At 37.9% G+C, this 19065-nt stretch overlaps 1 pseudogene; it reads left to right on the top strand.

Annotated features, from left to right (window-relative positions):
• Window positions 1-1201: 1201 nt before the first annotated feature.
• LOC126707750 (U6 spliceosomal RNA) lies at window positions 1202-1315 on the top strand (annotated as a pseudogene).
• Window positions 1316-19065: the final 17750 nt, after the last annotated feature.

The following is a 19065-nucleotide window of genomic DNA, read 5'->3' as shown; positions in this document are numbered from 1 at the left end:
TGAGCACACAAAAGTGGAGTCGATGGGGATAGTAGAGGAATCTGATGATGAGGAAGATGAAAGAATAATGGGGTTACAAGAAACCTATAATACTCTCCTTGAGAAGACCAGTGAATATGCAAAAGTGGCTAAAGCAGCCATCAAGAAAATGAAGAGAGCAGAGCAAGATTATAAAAGTCTTCTAGTGCGATACAAGGAGACTAAATGTGAAGTTGAGACGCTGAATGGAGAGCTAATTGAAGCCTACTCAAAGATCAAGTTTCTTGAGTTTGAAGTGATTCAAGCTAATGCTAAAGTAGAGCGGGTCTCCTTCAAAAAGCTTGATGAAGTGCTTGCACAACAAAAGCCCTTTTCTAGCAAAAGTGACTTAGAATACACCAGAGAGGCTAGTTCAAGTGCCATTGTGTCTAAAGAGATGAAGTTTGTGAAAGCAAAAGAACCAGTGGCAACAACTTTAGATGTTGAGAAAGTGAAGTTTGAGAAAAGGCCAAAAATGACTGCTCAACAGGATGTAACAAAGCCTCCAAAACTAACAGTGGCTAAACTCAAGGCGAAAGGAAACTCTCTTTCGAAGTCACAAAGGGGACCGAAAACTCAACATTTTTGTCACCATTGTGGAATCCAAGGTCACACTAGACCAAATTGCTTTAAGCTTTGGGCATTGAAGTATGGCAGCTATCAAAGACCAAATGGACAAAGAAATGGCAAAACCAAGCAATTGAAAGAGGGAGAAACTGATTCTAACATTGGGGATGTAATGAAGATGATAGACACCATCACCTCCTGTTTGGCAAACTTCACCCTCAGGTTTGAGAATCATAAGTCAAGTACCCAATCCTCTAAGGATATCACCCCAAATGCATGTGCCGCGTGGGTGAAGAAAGGTACACCTGCATAAGCATTAGAACATGACTATGCATCAATACTTCCTATATGTTATGACATTGCTTGGCTGTATTCTTAGTAATTGTTCTGGCATGTTCTGACAAATTTCTATTTGTTTTCTTTTCTTACTTTGAATGATATTTTGATCAATCTTTAATTGCTTTTGTGTCAAAAATCCAAAAACACATAAAAAGTAGAAAATCCAAAATGTTTGATCGGCATTATTGTGTTTTGTCACACGCATGTCTTGTCTTGTACCTTTGTACAAATGGCTTTGTGCATTTACGAGCGTAGCTTGTTCTTTATGCACTCATATCATTGTGGGAAAAATCTTGACATCGATCCGATAAAATTGGAACAATACAGAGAAGATTAGCATGGCCCCTGCGCAAGGATGACACGCATAAATCGAGAAATGGTCCAAATTTTTTATGTAACGACCCAAGGAAAAGCGCTAGCCACATCTGCGCTATACCTCAAAAGGACTAGTCACAATTGAGGCTCCTTATAGTTGTTAATAAAGCCCAGTTCAACCCAATAAATACCCGATGTGGGACTCATCACACACCCACACACATCACACAATCAATCAAATTGAGGCATCACAATCTCCCCCACTTAAATCCCTAACGTCCTCGTTAGGGCCCACTTTGTGGGGTAGTGTCTCTGAGCCCACATGGGATTACCAGGCCGGCTCTGATACCATATGTAACGACTCAAGGAAAAGTGCTAGCCATATCTGCGCTATACCTCAAAAGGACTAGTCACAATTGAGGCTCCTTGTAGTTGTTAATAAAGCCCAGATCTACCCAGTAAATACCTGATGTGGGACTCATCACACACCTACACACATCACACAATCAATCAAATTGGGGCATCACAATGTGATTGTTGTAAATAGATCTTTAAACTTGTCATAAATGATTAGTCAATGGTTTTATTGATCTTGAGACTTGTTTAGACTTGTGCCTATATATCTTCCCACTATTTTATTTGTTTTGCTTAAAGAGCTCAACCAATGTAAATCTCAAAATGAAAAGAGATAATGAGCTGCAAAAGCCGTCACACATACTAGTATTCAACTAGGAAAAAGGGAAAATGACTTAGGGCACATTTGTTTCACCTGAAAAGCATTTCAGGAAATCATTTTACACCCTATCGTGTGTTTGGTTGCACATGGAAAATTCGGTCAAACGGAAAATCATTTCCGTTGACTGTAAAATCACCCATTTCAGCCCTAAAATCAATTACACTCTCATTTTACCTTCAAATGATTTCTAGGACTCAGAGAGAGAGAGAGAGAGAGAGAGAGAGAGAGAGAAGAGAGAGCACCGAAACCCATCTCCCCTCAGCTCCACCCCACGCACCAACAAGAGAGAGACACAGCTCCACCCTATACGTAGACACCAGTTCGAGGTCCCCCACACTCCAATGAGCAATGTCGTCGTACCCAATCCACTCAACCTCACCTCCGACCACTTTGAGCTCCGCATGTACCCGATCCACCAAGGCAAAACTCTCCCTCACGCCAATGAAGCCCATCTTGCCTTTAACATCTCCGATCCGTCGCTCCCACATCGCCGGCAAAACACTTCTCTCAAACCCACCCTCTACAATAGCCAATCCACATCCCTTCAAACCCATCTCCCTTTTCTTCTCTTCTCTCACTTAACCTCACCTCTGAGATCATGCCGCCGAGATCGTACCCCAACACCATCGAGATCGTGCTGCCAAAATCATTGCCCATGACCCACCCATGACTAATCTCTCTCTTTCTCGATCTACCTGTCCCTTTCCCTCAATTTTTGATCACTCTCTCTGCTTCCCTCTCTCAATTTGACCGAATTTTTTGAGTTTAAGGAATGGTTTTAGTTTTGAATTTTTTTGTTAAAAGTTTATATATTGAAGTTTTCTATTATAAAATTTGTTTGGAAGCTGAGAAAGTGGTTGAGAAAATGTGAGAAAATAGCATTTTCAGAATGTAAACAAACACATGAAAATATTTTCTAAAACAATTTTCATAATGCAGCCAAACACTTGAAAATATTTTCATTTCCTGAAAATATTTTCACTTGAAATCATTTTATACTCAGAAATCATTTTACCTTCAACCAAACACAGCCTTATATGAAAATGTATGATGCCCAAAATGCCAAAGGCTTGTTTATCAAATTGAAATATAAAAAATTTTAGGCATCAATCTCAAAATGAGATGTATAGATTCAAAATGATCAAATGATATGATGTGAATGAAGCCAAATGAAAAGCTTCAAAAGTATGTTATCAAGTTTTGTGGGAGGTTATATATGCATACTTCTATAATTGAGATTGGTCACTTTTCCTTGTGCTAATTGTGTATGTCTTGGTTGAATTGATCATTAAAGCTTCACATTAGACTAAGGACTATCTCATCTTTGATACCCACACACATCACACATGTCTATGTTCAATGAATGCCTTATTCATTTGTGTGATTGTACTTGTTTAAATGTGTTGCACATACTCAATTATATGTTGATCAAACACAAAAATATTTTTGAGTGTTTTAATTGTTTTTGAAAGTGTTTTTGTTTCTAGCAAGTCAAGCCCCTAGTCATGAAAAAGACTAAGAAAATTTTCAAAATTTTGGGTTTTTAGGATTTTCGCGACTCAGTTTGGTAACTAGTTCACGAGTGGAAGCTCCAGTTGCGAGTTTTACTCAGAATGTTTGGTGACTCCTGTCACCACGACTTACTCATAAGTGGACCTTCCAGTCACGAAAAACACTTGGACAAATTTTTAAAATTTTGTCACACGAGTTTTTGGCAACTTGAACTGGCAACTTGTTAGCGATTCATTCCAGTCGCGAAAAACATGTGTTTTACGCGATGAGGGTTATTTTCAGTGCAGTTTTCAAAAACTTTTCAGTTTTACCTTGCATATTGTGACTGTTCATTGTCTCCCTCTTCCAAACTCACTGTGTTTACTCACAAAACCTCCATTTTCTTCGTCATCTCTTCACCAATCTTCAAGAACAAGGTATGGGTTTTCTTATTTTCTCAAGGTATGGAACTGCTCAAAAGGTTTTAACAAAACCTCAAAATCCAATTGTGGCCAAACCCAAGGCTAAAGGGAACTCTCTTCCAAAGTTTGAAAGAGGTCCTCAAGTTCAACACCTCTGCCACTATTGTGGAGTTAGAGGACACAGAAGACCAAACTGCTATAAACTTCACGCATTGAAGATTGTTGTATATCGATCTTCAAGCTTGTCATGAATGACTGATCAATAGTCTTGATGGTTTTGATATATGCATAGACTTATGCCTATATATCTTCCCACACCTTTTTATGTTTTTGCTTTATAGCTCAACAAATATCAAATCTCAAAAAGAGATACTGAGCTGCAAAAGCCGTGACACGTACTAGTATTTGACTAGGAAAAAGGGAAAGCAACTTGTATTGAAATGTATGGTGCCCATAAAGCTAAAGGCATACTCACAAAATGAAATATAAAAAATTTCAGGCATTAATCTCAAAAAAAGATGTATAGATCCAAAAAAAAAAAAAAAAAATCAAATGTTATGAATTGTAATGAAGCCAAATGAAAATCTTTAAAGATATGCAATCATTTCCTTGTGGGAGGTCATATATGTTCATTTCTATAATTGAGATAGACCACTTGACTTAGTACCAGTTGTATATGACTTGATTGAATTGGTCATTGAAGCTTTACTTTGGACTAAGGATTATTCCACATTTGATACACACACACACAAGACTTTTGTTCAATTAATGCTTATTTCATTTGTGTGATTGTACATGTTCAAATATGATGTGTATACTCAATTGCTTGTTGATCAAACCCAAAAAGATTTTTGAATATTTTATATGTTTTTGAAAGTTTTTTTTATGCTTTCTTGTTTTAAGTTTTTGTTCAAATTGCATTTTTCATGTTTTTCATCAAAAACTCCTTCAGAGGCATTTTCGCGAGAAGCTTGCAACTAAGCTCTTCCCATGAAAATGGGTTAAGGCAAAATATGAAAACACAAAATTCAGATAGAAATTTTTGCGACTGTCTCACTATTGTTTCGCAAGTCTTCCCGTGAAAAGTTTGTGCTTTAGAGGCATTTTTCGAGAGTAACTTTGCAAGAAGCTAACCTGTGAAAAACACGTTTTTTCAGTTTTAAAAGGTTGGTGTAGACATTTTTTCAAACTCACTTTTTTTTCCCTCACTTTGTCTCCCTCTAGTCTTAAACAACCCAAAACTTAATTTCAATCAAAAACCCAAAAAATTTCAAGTGTAATCATTTCAAAATCTTCTCTAAGGTGTGTTCATACAATCTTTTCTCTTTATTTCCTTAGATTATGCGGAAAATTATAGGTTTTACTTGATTTGGGTTATGTTTGAAAAAGGGTTGGGAAATTATAAATTTTGTGAAATTTTTTTCAATTTCTTGATTGGGCTCTGTCCCATTTGATCTGTTTGTGTTTGTGTTTATGTTAGCCAATTGTGGCAATGTAACATGTATTTAGGCAAGATTTACTCATGTTCATGCATTGCTCACATGTTAGTTTTATAGGTGCACATTAAGTGTTTGATAAAATGCCCAAATGTCATTTTGTTGTTGTTTTGGACTCCAATGAGTTCCAAATTTTGGGGATTACCATGATTGGACTTGTTTATCATGATTTTATCATTGGGTGTGTGTTTTACACACTTTGACCCAAATGTGCTTAGTTATGCCTTGCATATGCATCACATATGCACATCACATGCACACTTGATGCACACACTTGCACAATTGTCATGTTTTTTGCATTTCAATGATATTACATATTTTAGCTCTTATAACATGATTGTGTGACAGTGTTTATGTTCCTTTTAGGACTTTGTGTTTATTTTTTGGACTAACTTGGTTCTAATCAAGTTTGTGTTCTTGTTTTGTGTTTTTGCACTTGTTGCTTTATTCTTTGTGTCTGTTTTTGCAGATGTCTCCTACTAAGCACTCTGCCTCCAAGAAATCCTCAAAGCGACCATGCACGGACTCGGAGAATTTCTGAACCATTGAGACAAACATGGCCTACAACGACTACTACAAAAGGGCAACAATCATCATGGAAAGGGTTGTAAGAATGGAGACCCTTGAAAACACTTCCATACCTAAAGTGTTTAAGGAGAGAACTTGGACAAAGTTTTTGAATCCAAGTGGAAATGTCTTTGCTGAACTCATAAATGAATTCTTCGCTAATGCCATTGTGGAAGGTGATCACATCAACTATTGGGTGCGACAAAAAGAATTCATTATCACAAGGGATTCCATTCAGGAGCTATTAGAAGTTCTTCCACAATCCCAACCTAGCAACGAAAGGGATTCGACTCAAAATCTGAGCAGTTATAGCTCCTTTGGCCATTCCGGTCAAAAAAAGGGAGAAAGTTTTGAGGGGGAGTTGCACAGTTTGAAGGGGAGCCTAGCATAGCATATCATAAATGTTGGTTCATTTTGGTGGTTTAGTGGTTTAATTTTGTGTTTACTTTTATAGTCTTTATAACTCTTGGATATTTACATTGCTTTCTTTTAAGTACTCTAGTAAATCTTTCAGTTTATATTCAATACTTTGTTTTTGTCTCCTTGCTTTGTAGTGTTTTTAAGTACTTTTAGATCTTGCTGCATTATCTTTAGTACTACACACTTGTGCCCTTATTGGATCTTGTATCCTTGATGCAAATACTTCTTGTATTTTGCATTGGTTATGTGTTGGACAAGCAATTGATTTTTGCGTTGTTCTTAATTGCATTACGTGTCCAAATGATCATTTACTAGCTAAATGTTCATTGTAGTCATTCTTTTATGACTGCTCTTGTTTGATCAAGATATGCTTAATTGTTTATATATTGTTTATTACCTTGATCGCACTTTACTTGCTCATATACGTACCATGTATTCAACTTGTCATAAGCTTAATGAAAGTTTGGTTTGTGTGCAAGTGTTTCAGGTTACAGGTGTATACGTGCAAGTGCTTCACAACTTCTAGATTAGGTGTGAGTGAGTTTTACCACTGTTCCCAAACTCACATTTAAGTCTAGAGTCTGTTTTAGAGGTTTTGTCACGGAATAGCCAAAGGGGGAGATTGTCAAGTTGTGATTTATAACTGATTTGTGTTGGCTTTAATTCCGTGCCAAATTTGATTGTAATTTTTTCAATCTTTTGTACCTTGTATTTTATGTGGGATTTCATTGTAAGGGTTGTGTGTGAAAAAGAGTGTGAAGACTCAAGAGTCATTGAAGACTGTAAGGTTGAATTTAATCAACCATCTTGTTGGCTTTATTCCGTGCCAAATTTTCTTGTAATTTAACAATTAGTAACCCTATGTTTAGGTGGGAATCATGTAAGGGTAGTGTGTGAAAGAGTGTGAAGAAATGCTTAAGACTATGCAGTGAAGCAGGGACTTGCGGTTGGATCTCATGACTTACAAGCCACTAGAAGATGCACACAAGTGAAGCATGCGAAGAAGTTGAACCATCATGCCAGTTGTAGCACTACAGGACAAAAAGTCCAGACTGGCCATTCAGTTTGCTTGTGGCTTGGACTTGCGACTCAGTCAAGTCGCGAGGACAAGTTAATCTTTGCCGTTTAATTTCTGCTGTGGATGTGATTTTATTTGGTTTAGATTATGTTATCAATTCTATTTTAGCTTAATTACATTTTTCGCACGTACATTGTTTGTTGATAAGCTTGAATTGGTAATTTGTTAATTGGGGGTCTTAACGTTCATAGGTGTTTTATACACATTTTGAACATTCGATTAGTATCAGAGTGGGTGCACTTGCTGTGGTTTAATTACCCTAGTGTAATCCTTGACCCCTTTTGAGATGGACCGGTCTCAATCTTTAAATGCTCCACAATATTTTGATAGTAGGAATTATGCCTTTTGGAAGGTACGGATGAGAGCATTTTTATGTTTGATAGATGAATCTGTTTGGGATGCCATTGATATTGGCTAGACTAGGCCAGAGGCAACCAAATCCAAGTGGGGTAAGGCAACCCTCGTGGCGTCAAATGCTAACAACAAAGCACTTAACGCTATTTTTTGTGGTGTGTCTCCAAATGAGTTCCATCGGATTTCTCACATTACCATTGCCAAGAAGGCTTGGCAGATATTGGAGACCACTTATGAGGGAATGAAGAAAGTAAAAGACACAAAGCTACAGATGTTGACCACTCGATTTGAGGAGCTCAGAATGAGTGAGGACGAGTCCTTTGACTCTTTCTATAGGAAGCTGAATGAAGTGGTAATCAGCAAGTTTAACTTGGGAGAGAAAACGGAGGATTCCAAGGTAGTAAGGAAGATCCTTCAGTCATTGCCAGAAAGCTTCTGTGCCAAGGTGACGGCGATTGAAGAGAGCAAGATCTTGATGATATCAAAGTCCAAGAATTGGTTGGCTCACTTCAAACTTATGAATTGTTGTTGCCCACTCAAAGGAAGAGCAAATATCTTGCTTTTAAGATCATAAATGAAAGGGTAGAAGCACACAACTCGTCAGATGAGGATGTTGTTGAGAAAGATGTTGCTTACCTTGCAAAAAATTTCTGCAAATTCCTAAAGTTCAAGAACAGTGGGAAATTTGGTGATAAAGGGAAATTCACAAGTTTCGGAAAGGAGAAGAAGGACTTCAAAAAGAGCGACGGGAAGAGGTCCCAATCTAATCAATGAGTCACTTGTTTTGAATGTAATGGACATGGCCATTTCAAAAAGGAATGTCCTAATTACTTAAGATCGAAGGGCAAGACGTATGCCACCACTCTCAGTGACTCAGATTCCTCCACATCTAATTTGGAGGATAGCTATGATGAAGAAGGGAACTTCTCAGCATTTATGACTATTGCTTATGTTGAATCTTCAAAGGACTTGAATTTTCTTGTGCAAGAACTTAGGGAGCATAGTGATGAGGAATCCATGGGCATTGTAGAAGAATCGGATGCTGAAGAAGATGAAGTTACAACAAGTCTTCAAGAGAATTACAACTCTCTCCTTAAGAAGTCGGGAGAGTATGCAAGGGTGGCCAAGGCGGCTGTGAAGAAGATAAAGAAAGCAGAGGAGGACTACAGTAAGATATAAGGAGGCCAAGTGTGAGATTGAGACGCTAAATGGTGAGCTAACCGAAGCTTACACCAAGGTGAAATTCCTTGAACTTGAGGTGGTTCAAGCAAATGCCAAGGTAGAGCGAGTATCCACAAAGAAGCTTGATGATGTCCTTTTTCTTCAAAAACCATTCTCCAACAAAACCGAATTAGGATACACAGGAGAAAGTAGTTCAGCTATGAATATCTCCAAAGAAGTGAAGTTTGTGAAGGCCAAAGAGCCAGTTATAGTTGCCCCAATTGTGGAGAAGGCAAAGGTTAAGAGAAAGAAGAATGTGGCTAACCAACGAGTGTTGAACAAACCTCGTAACCAATCTATGGTCAGGTCTGAAGTCAAAGGGAAATCTCTTCCAAGATCACAAAGAGGTCCGAGAACGAACCATGTCTGTCACCATTGTGGACTTCAAGGGCACACCAGACCGAATTGTCATAAGCTAAAAGCATTGAAGAATGCAAGTGATCAAAGGTCAAGAGGACCAAGAAATGACAAGAGGACTTGGGTTGTTGAGTCATCAAGAGGTCGAAATGATGATCCTAGTGTGGTGGGCGTGATGAAGATGATCGGTGCATTCACCACTTGCTTGGAAAGCTTCACTAGAAGGTTTGAAAGTCCTAACTCTCGTACCCAATCCTATAAGGATATCACCCCAAACGCATGTGACGTGTGGGTGAAGAGGGGTACTCATGCATAAGTATTACAACATGTCCAAGCATTAATATTTCCTATGTTTTTATGACGATGCTTGGTTGTGTGCTTGGTGCTAATTTGAGTTGAAAATTGTTTTTTAGTTTGCTTTTGTTTTAAATGTTTTTACTTTGGTGTTTTTGATCAATCTTTTCTTGTTTTTATGTCAAAAATCCAAAAACTCATAAAAAGTAGAAAATCTAAAAAGTTTGATCGACATCGTTGGGTTTTTGTCTCAAAACACATTTTGCCTTGTACCTTTGTACAAATGGCCTTGTGCATTTAAGAGGGTAGCTTGTTCCCTATGCACTCCATATCTTTGTAGGAGAAATCTTGACATCTATGTGACTGTTGTAAATAGATCTTCAAACTTGTCATGAATGAGTAGTCAATGGTATTGTTGATCTTGAGACGTGCATAGACTTGTGCCTATATATCTTCCCACTCATTTATTTTATTGTTTTTCTTAAAGAGCTCACCAAATGTAAATCTCCAAATGAAAAGAGATATTGAGCTGCAAAAACCTGTCGCACATACTAGTATTTAACTAGGAAAAAGGGAAAGCGACGTAAAATAAAATGTATGATGTCCAAAAAGCCAAAGGCTAACTCATCAAATTGAAATATAAAAAATTTTAGGCTTCGATCTCACAATGAGATATATTGATTCAAAAAATCAAATGATATGATGTATATGGAGCCGAATGAAAAGCTTTACAAGTTATGTAATCAAGTTTTGTGGGAGGTCATATATGCATATTTCTATAATTGAGATGTGTCACTTTATCTAGTGCTAATTGTGTATGGCTTGGTTGAATTAATCATTGAAGCTTCACGTTAGACTAAGGACTATCTCATTGTTGATATCCACACACATCACACATGTCTATGTTCAATGAATACCATATTCATTTGTATGATTGTACTTGATTAAATGTGTTTTCACATGCTCAATTTTTGTTGATCAAACACAAAAATATTTTTGAGTGTTTTAGTTGTTTTTGGAAAGTATTTTGTTCTTGTAAAAATTGTCAAAATCTTCAAAAACAGTGTTGCCCTGTTCTGGCGACTTAGTCGCAGGTTGGTCCAATCGCATGCCCTAGTCACGAGCCCACACAGAGATTTTTCGCAACTCATTGGCGTTTCAATGTCCCAATCACAAAAAATACTTAAAATATTTTTCAAAATTTGGGTTTTAAATGTTTCTTGCGGCTCAGTCTAACGACTTGTTCGCGGGTGGAAGGTCTAGTCGCGAGGAGTACACAGAAATCTTCGCGGCTTACCTCGCGGGTAGAACTTCCAGTTGTGAAAAACACTTAGGAAAATTTTCAAAAATTTTGGTTTCAAAGAGTCTTGCGACTTACCATGGTGACTTGCACGTAACCTAAATGAGTCGCAAAAATCGTGTGTTTTGTGCAAATAGGTCAGTTTTTAAAACTTTTTTGAGTTTTCCCTTGAAATTTTGTGACTGTTCATTGTCTTCCCCATTTATCCCTTTCTCTGACCCACCGAGTTTCTCACAAAAACCTCCATTGTTGTTCATTGTTTTGACTTCAATCTTCAAGAAAAAGGTATGGGTTTTTCTTATTTTCTCTGTACATTTCACTTTATAGTCTTGTTTTCTTGGTTTTGTCTGTTGCTATTATGATTTGAGATATATATATATATAATGTTAGAACATGGGTTTGCTCATTTTGTTGAGGTTGGATGTTCGGGTTTTGTTGCTTTTGTTTTTAGGATGCTAGATATTGTTATTATCATGTCTGATTTTCATCCTTGAGTATGCTTACTGATTTTCCCTATGTTGAACATACCATACCCATTGAGATATGTCTTATAGACATATGCTTATTTTTGGAAATTGTTGTAATAGACTCTGTTTGAGAGTATGGTTGATTCACATTGTTTGTCTATTGCATGTTTGGTGTATGAGTTTGACTATGTTCCTTAGGATGTTGATGTTAGGTTTCTGTGTTTAATGTAACAATGTGTTATGCCTGAGAATTGTTGATAATTTGTTATGTACTCTTCTGTTTTGAGTAATCTCATCCAATATTGATCCTGAACTGTGTTTGGTTTGAATGTTTGGTAACTCTGTCCTTTTCTATGCCACTAACATGTTACTAATGTTTTGAGTTTCCATCTATTATTTTTTGGTTTTGTTGGGCTTTGCTGCTATGTTATGCAAATGACTCCTACCAAGAAGAAAACTACTGCCAAGAAGGGTGATAAAAGGCTGAAGATGGACAATACCAAGTTTAGGTCTCCTCATCACTTTGAGAGATATAGAGAGTTCTACTTGAAGGCACCTCTTATCCAGGAGAGATTTAAAAGTTCAAATAATGTAAAAACACACTTGAACGTTTAGACCCCCAATTTACAAATTAACCAATTCAAGTTTTATGTCAAACAACTAGTGTGCGGAAAATGAACAAAAACTATAAAATAGAATTGGAAAACTATCTTAGCGAAATTAAAATCACAACCCACAGCAGATAATAAAAGGCAAAGACAAAAGGGAAGGAAGATGCAAACACAAAGACAACATGCAATGTGTTATCGAAGAGGAAACCGAAACCCTCAGCGTAAAACCTCTTCGCCGCCCTCCAAGCGATAAACAATCCACTAGAAAATGTAGTTGGGATACATGGACAGCAATAGACCCTCCAAGCCTAATCTACCCAGTGAACCTAAGCCTTCCAAGCTTCTTGCTCCAACGAGGTTGTGCCGAACCCTTTTCTTTTCTAGCTTCCCGGATTCCGCTACTTGACCATAGCATCAATCAATGTAGATTGGTTCCTTCCTAACTACTTCCCAAAACACCAAACAGCCTTCTCACAGTAATGAATATGGTGAGAACAAGGTTTTGGTAAAATGCCTCTCAAGGATTTGACAATGGAAAGGAAGAGAGTTGAGGAATTTGAAGAGACTCCTATGTAAAGATTGTAGATGAATCAATCTTGTTTTACTCTAGGGTTTCTCTCTCAAAATTCTCTCTGGAAGCTCTCTTTCTTTTGTGGGTATAAGGGGTATATATACTAGGGTGAGAGAGGAATGTGAAACGTCAGGTTTTTCAAAACAGGACTGGCTCACGGCTTGGCCTCGCGACTTGACTGAGTCGCGAGATCCAGTCGCGAGATAACCGAATGGCCAGTTGTCCTATTTTGTCCAGTAGTGCTCTAGCTAGCATGACGGTTCAACTTCTGGCATGCTTGGCATGTGTGCTGCATCTAGTGGCTTGCAGTCGCGAGTCACCTGCGAGATCCAGCCACGAGACTCTGTTTTCTTACACACTCTTGAGCATTCCACACTCTATCTCACTCACTGCCCTTACAACAAACCTACCTAAATACAGGGTTACTAAATGTTGAAATACAAGCAAATTTGGCACGAAATAAAGCCAACAAGATGGTTGATTAAATTCAACCTTACAATCTCCCCCTTTAGCTATTCCATGACAAAACCCTAAAACAGACTCTAGACTTAACATGTGAGTTGGGAACAGTTGAGCAAAACTCAATCACACATAACTCTAGACACTGTGAAGAACTTGAATCATATGAACATGAAACTCCTGAAACACAACAATACACCATGATCATTGTATGCAGAAAATATGAAATGCATATGAAACAGGCATAAAGTGATCAAGCAAAGATGAAGTTAAGAACCAAATCATGGCCTGATTAAACAAGTAATTACTTACAAGGTAGTGATCACAATGCTCATTCACACTTGGAATGAACATTTGAACATACAAGAAACCAAGAACAATGCAAGTTACTTGTATGCCCAGCACTCAACCAATGCATAATACACTAAGTATATGCATCTAGGAACAATCCTACAAGGGCACAAGAGTGATAGTATTTAAAAGAAAATGCATGACATTTAGATAGAAGTACTTATTTAAACAAAGCATAAAAAGACTGCATAAAGCATGGTACAGACCATAAAGCCTACAGATATGCATAAAACATAATCCTAAAAGCTTACATAAGCAACATGGGTACAAAATACAATATAACAACTTAATTTGAAGAAAAATGCAGAAACACTCCCCCTTAGGTAATATCCTCCCCCTCTGATCAAGCTATCACTTCCCCTTTCATCCTTTATGACATCATCTCCCCCTTTTCGTCATGGAATAGCTACACATTCTCTTCTAGCCTCCTTTGAATCTGATCCAATTGAGTTTGGAGTGAGGTAAACGTCATATCCCATCGAGTGTTGTGATGGTGTAGAGTAGATGTGAGTCCGGACATCTTGGTATTCAACTCATGTACAGAGGATACAATGTGATCAAGTTTTTCGTCAAGGGAGAGTTTGCTGAAATGTGAACCACTATGAGATGTGGAAGTTTCTGGTTTGGCTCTCTTCCGACTATGTCCAATGCTTACGTTGAATGTATGCATGCTGATTGGACTCAGTTTTGAGTAAGGAAATTCATCTGCCGTTGGATAAATTCCTTTGAGCTTCAATATCCTTGAAATGAGACAGCAGAAAGGAACACATATTCGGGACTCTGTTCGTAGAACCGTTTTGCGCAGAACATGAAAGATATGAGCACAGATGTCAATTTCTACATCAAAGATTAGGTCATGAAGAAACAAGGCACGTCCAAGGTTCATATACCCAGTGCTTGATAGTGTGTACAAATTGTGAAACATCACAATTGTAAGCACTCTCAGTTTTAGAGGAAGAGAGGAAACACTAACGAAAGTTTCCTTTGGATGAGAATTCCAAGTCTTGTCCAAGACCCTCCTTAAGAAGTTCCTCATCAGGACAAAGATCATCATAAACCGGTGAGTGTTAAAGCATTGGTCAGTTGATGTGAAGGATCTCTGCCAAATATGCAGGAGAGACTGAAAAACTCTTTTTCCTAACCCAGCACTTAAGTTCATCTTCTTCCACAATTGCGTTGGCATAAAATTCCTTTACCAAATTCTCATACGCGTCATCCAGATTAGAGAGAAGATAATTCCAATCCTTGTGAGCAAACCATTTCGGAATGTCAGTGTCATGAAGTGATGATTGGTCAACAGGTCTTTCCAGTAATGGTGTAGCATTTCGGAAATAATTCTCATAAGACTGAAAGGCAGCATAGGATCTAAACTTGTTGGGATCGAACCCTTTTGATGAAGAACGAGTCCCTTTTGTTTGAGGTGATTAATCATCGACATCAATGACAGGTTCCTTTCCTTTGGAACTACCTCCTTTCACAGCTGCTTTCTTGAATGGAGACATTTCCAGTCTGTATCATGAATAGAGGAAAACAAAGAACACAATCCAACAAACATTATTAGCAGTGGGTTAGTGTCAAATTAGGGATAATGAAGAAAACCCTAAGAGCTAGATGGAAATGACCAGAAAATAACAATGAGGGACAATAATGACCCAAATGTAGCTACAAAATAGAGTGGATCATATTAAAACCACACAAAAATGAGAACATCATACACTCAACTAATCAATCATGGGTAAGAGAAATATGAATACCAAGTAGAACACAAAAACCATGATGAAAAGGCAATAACTGAGAAAAACAAAAAGTAGAGGATAAAACCCATACCTTTCCTTGAAGATAGATTGAATGGTAACAGGTTGGTGAACGAATTTGAAGATTACCACAGTGTGTAGAATAAGTGACAGGAAGACCAGAAAGTGAACTGACACAGAGTGCAAGACAAGCAAATGAGAACCCCTTTTTGAGAAAAGTGTTGAAAATGAGCTCAATTTGCAGAACACGCGATTTTCGCGACTGAAATGAGTCGCCAACAAGACGCCAAGTCAAGCCGTCAAAACACTCAAAGACAAAATTTTGAAAAATTTTCTAAGTGTTTTTCACGACTGGAAGTTCTACCCGCGAGGGAGTCGTGAGCTGAGTTGCGAAAATCTCTGTGTAACCCTCGTGACTGGACCTTCCACTCGCGAACAAGTCGCCAAAATTAACACGCGAGCTCGCGACTATGGCATGCGACTTGACTTACTCGCGACTGAGTCGCCAAAACAGGGCAAAAATGATTTTTGAAATTTTCAGTTTTTAAGAACAAAATACTTTCCAAAACACCTAAAACACTCAAAAATCTTTTTGTGCTTGAATCAATAAAGATTGAGCATGTGAAAACACATTTCATCAAGTACAATCATACAAATGAATATGGCATTTATTGAATGTAAACTTGTGTGTTGTGTGTGGATATCAACAATGAGAAAGTCCATAGTCTAAAGTGAAACTTCAATGATCAATTCAACCAAGGCATACACAATTAGTACTAGATCATGTGACCCATCTCAATTATAGAAGTATGCATATATGACCTCTCACAAAACTTGATAACATAACTTGGAGCTTTACATTTGACTCCACATTCAATCATAACATTTGATCTTTTTGATCCTTTTGAGACAATCACCTCTCATTGTGAGAGTGATATTTAATATTTCACTTTGATGAGATAGCCTTTGGCTTTTTGAATAAACATTCACTTTAATTTTTTGTCGCTTTCCCTTTTTCCTAGTCGAATACTAGTATGTGCGATAGGCTTTTGCAGCTCAATATCTCTTTTCATTTGGGAATTTACATTTGGTGAGCTCTTTTTAGCAAAAAACAAAAATAAAGAGTGGGAAGATATATAGACACAAGTTTATGCATGTCTCAAGATCAACATAACCATTCACTAATCATTCATGACAAGTTTGAAGATCTATTTACAACAATCACATAAATTTCAAGATTTCTCCCACAGTGATAAGAGTGCAAAGAAACAAGCTATAGCACAAAGGTACAAGGCAAAACAAGTTTTGAGACAAAACTCAACAATGTCAATCAAACTTTTTGATTTTCTATTTTTTATGTAATTTTTTGATTTTTGACACATAAGAAGAAAAAGATTGATCAAAAACAACAATGTAAAAACAACAAAAGCAAACAAACAGAATCATGCTATACAAAAAGCCAACAAAGTAGTGTGTGCCCCAACACAAACAAAATTAACACATTGTAAATATGTGAAGCACACATCACACATGAGAGTCAAGGAATTGTACTAACACCAATGGTCTTATGGAGTGATTCAAACCGTGGACCATCGAGAGGCTTGGTGAAGATGTCCGCCTTTTGATTGTCAGTGTGTATGAACTCAAGACACACAACCCTTTCCTCTACCAGATCTCGAATTAAATGGTAACGTACCTCTATGTGTTTAGATTTTGAATGCTGGACAGGATTCTTGGAAAGATTGATGGCACTGGTGTTGTCACAGAAAACACACATCGTCTCTTGAGGAATTCCATAATCATGAAGTAATTTCTTTATCCAAAGAAGCTGAGTGCAGCAACTTCCAGCGGCGATGTATTTTGCTTCAGCAGTAGAGAGAGACACGAAATTTTGTTTCTTACTCATCCACGAGACAAGATTGTTACCAAGGTAAAAGCAGCCTCCTAAAGTACTCTTCCGATCGTCCACACTACTAGCCCAGTCAGCATCTGAATACCTGGCAAGACAAGCATTTGAGTCTTTTAAATACCACAGACCATATTCTGAAGTTCCATTAATATATCGAATGATTCGCTTAACTGCAGTCAGGTGAGATTCCTTTGGATTAGCTTGATATCTGGCACAAACACCAACATTGAATGCAATGTTCGGTCTACTAACTGTAAGATAGAGTAAACTCCCAATGATACTCCTATATAAGGTAGGACTTACTTCTACTTCAGAAGAATCAACATTCAGTTTAGTAGACGAGCTCATGGGAGTGGAGGCATGTTTTTTGGAGTCTAGTCCAAACTTCTTGACAATGTTTCTAGCATACTTCTCTTGTGAAACGAATATACCTTCCTTCTGTTGTTTGACTTGAAGGCCCAAGAAAAATGTGAGTTCCTCCACCATACTCATCTCAAATTCTTTCTTCATCTCCTCAGAAAATTCAATAGCACGATCTTCAATCGTAGCCCCAAACACTAAGTCATCAACATAAACTTGTGCCACAAGGAGATAATCTTCATCATTTTTGACAAACAAAGTCCGGTCGGCATATCCCCTTTTGAATCCTCTATCTAGGAGGTAATGTGTAAGCCGATCATACCAAGCTCTAGGTGCTTGTTTTAAGCCATAAAAGGCTTTCTTCAATCTCAACACATGATCGGGAAAGTGAGGATCCTCAAAACCTTTTGGTTTCTCAACAAACACTTCTTCATTCAGGTATCCATTTAGAAATGCACATTTTACATCCACTTGATAGAGTTTGAAGTTCATAGTGCATGCAATGGACATGAGAATTCGAATAGACTCAAGTCTTGCCACAGGAGCGAAGGATTCATCAAAGTCTATTCCTTCTACTTGAGTGTATCCTTGAGCTACTAACCGAGATTTATTCCGTATTATCTCTCCATCTTCATCGGTTTTGTTTTTGAATATCTATTTTGTGCCTATGACATGAACATTTTCAGGCCTTGGAGCAAGTTCCCACACATCATTCCTCACAAACTGATTCAACTCTTCATGCATTGACTCAACCCAATTCTCATCTTGAAGAGCCTTTTCTACCCTTTTTGGCTCAAATTGAGCAAGGTAGTAATGATATGTTACATGATTGGCCAAAAGGATGTTTCTTTTTCTGAGGCGAAGACCTTCATCTAGAGACCCTATGATGTTGCTTTCCGGATGGTTCTTAATTACTCTTGAAGATGGCTTCTTTGATGTGGAGACTTCATCACTCTGTGAGATGGAAGGATGGACTTCTGGAGGAGTAAGAGGACTTGATGTTTTATTGTGGGATTTGATTGTAAGGGTTGTGTGATAAAGAGAGAGAGTGTGAAGACTCAAGCAATTGAAGTCAGAAGATTTCTCGCGGGTCGCTCACGACTAAGCATCCCGCAAAGTGAAGCATGTGCCTTATACATGACTGGAATGCGAAGAGTCAGTACAGATGGAGACAACTATGTTTCGCGAGTAGCTCGCAGGTAAGGCCTTCCTGCGAGACACCCACAAAACATTCTGTTCTGCTAGACTGTACTATCTAATACACCTTTTCTGTACCCACACTATTTATACCCTTATTACCCACAAATGTTAAGGAGTGCTTCTGAGAGAAAACCCTAGCCAAACACCTTGAGAGTTAGAGATTATCATACCCATATATCTCTAAACATAAGCTTATGGATTTTCTCAACTCCTACCTCTCCAATTCCATACTATTGAGAGGTAGATAGTTCAAACACTTACCACACCCTTTCTGAGTGTCCAGTGAGATTTTGGTGCTGCTGGGAAGTATTGGAAGAAGCCAAAGACGGCAGATGCAACATGGAGCTTGTCGCGGGATCTGGAGAACTAGACAAGACACGGTTCCGAGAAGCCTTGTTAGAGTAGGAG

The sequence above is a fragment of the Quercus robur genome, chromosome 11, assembly GCF_932294415.1.
Source record: "Quercus robur chromosome 11, dhQueRobu3.1, whole genome shotgun sequence".
Lineage (NCBI taxonomy): Eukaryota > Viridiplantae > Streptophyta > Magnoliopsida > Fagales > Fagaceae > Quercus > Quercus robur.
This window is presented reverse-complemented; position numbering and strand designations above follow the sequence as displayed.